Genomic DNA, 1,441 nt, shown 5'->3' on the forward strand with positions numbered 1-1,441 from the left:
AGGGTTTTGTGCCCCAATGCCGAAATAGCTCAGTTGGGAGAGCGTTAGACTGAAGATCTAAAGGTCCCTGGTTCGATCCGGGGTTTCGGCAGTGTGGAGCCTGCAGTCCTTTAGGGTCTCCGATCTGATGCTCACCGGTCAGTTGCTTTCCCAGTCTCTCCTACCGAGTCTTTCTACACTGCAGAAGCTGGCAGACGCCCCCTGCTGCTGATTGGTTCCATGGTGTAACGGTTAGCACTCTGACCCCTGAATCCAGCAATCCGAGTTCAAATCTCGGTGGGAAAACCTGTTAGCTTTTGACCATCAGTGCTTGGCAAATTGGAGCCTACATCACAACCTTTTCTGTGGCAGCCTGTTCTAAAAAGGGGAGTGCCACTGTGGGCCTCATTTAAATGTGCAATCTTTTGATGAATCAGCACATGGTGAGTGTTCCCAAAGAATCTAGAAGAGTGCATAAAACTGAATAGGAAATCAAACATAGAACTAAACTGGAGGAGAGACCGGTTTCTCACCCGCTACCTTCTGCTGAGAAGACCATTTTTTCTTCAGTGAAAACAGCATGATGTGTGTAGCAGTGCCGCGAATGTAGCCTTCCTCGCTGTTTGATTCAGCGCCCACTATTTTGTTTTCGTGGTGACAATTTAATCAACATTATACTCCTTTGAAGGCAGGCCGAGCTAGCCAAGTACACCAAAATCAGCTTCAGAACTGCCCAGTTGCACGAGTCCTCTTGCACTCTGCCAGCTACAGAGGCTGGCAGCGAAAGTCCCGGTGGCTCGTTGGTCTAGGGGTATGATTCTCGCCGGGTGCGAGAGGTCCCGGGTTCAAATCCCGGACGAGCCCACTTTGGAGCTTCTTCTTTGTTCCCTATTCTGTAATTCAAACTTGGTCCAACACTTAGCTCTGTGAGTTGTAGAGCACTGGAAAGGAGTGGCGTGTTGCGTTCTGAGTTGACTCCAATGGACTGTGCTGCTTGGAGATCTGTCACGTGAAAGGGCTTTTTGGAAAACTTCTCAAGCATTCCTTGTGAACCTTTCTTTCACATTTGCATCCTCATGGATTGTTGGTTTTGGGGTATGTGTTTTTTTTTTTTTTTTTTGGTTTTCCAGGTGTGAGAGGCCCTTAGTGTTCAAACTCAGTAACGCAGTCCCCCTGCAGCTTTGAAACCACTTTTTTTTGACGAGCCGGGCCGTCTCGCCTCCAAGCTTTTTTTGGCCCAATTTCAAGTACTGTTAGGGTAATTTGTTGTCTATCGAGCATCGACGTGCCTCTGTGACTTCTACTTGGTCTATTACCTGCGGGTTGTGCCAATGCCGAAATAAGCTCAGTTGGGAGAGCGTTAGACTGAAGATCTAAAGGTCCCTGGTTCGATCCCGGGTTTCCGGCATCGTAGAGCCTGCAGTGCTTTTTAGGTCTACATTCTGATGCTCACTGGTCAGTT

The 1,441-nt window shown here is 48.4% G+C and overlaps 3 non-coding genes across 3 annotated transcripts; all 3 read left to right on the plus strand.

The window, feature by feature from the left end:
• Positions 1–18: 18 nt before the first annotated feature.
• On the plus strand, positions 19–91 carry trnaf-gaa. The gene has a single exon. It is a non-coding gene; the product is annotated as a tRNA-Phe (tRNA).
• Positions 92–773: 682 nt separating this feature from the next.
• On the plus strand, positions 774–843 carry trnap-ggg. Its single transcript has one exon. It is a non-coding gene; the product is annotated as a tRNA-Pro (tRNA).
• Positions 844–1,312: 469 nt separating this feature from the next.
• Positions 1,313–1,387, plus strand: trnaf-gaa. Its single transcript has one exon. It is a non-coding gene; the product is annotated as a tRNA-Phe (tRNA).
• Positions 1,388–1,441: the final 54 nt, after the last annotated feature.

The sequence above is a fragment of the Cyprinus carpio genome, unplaced genomic scaffold (genome assembly GCF_018340385.1).
Source record: "Cyprinus carpio isolate SPL01 unplaced genomic scaffold, ASM1834038v1 S000003574, whole genome shotgun sequence".
Lineage (NCBI taxonomy): Eukaryota > Metazoa > Chordata > Actinopteri > Cypriniformes > Cyprinidae > Cyprinus > Cyprinus carpio.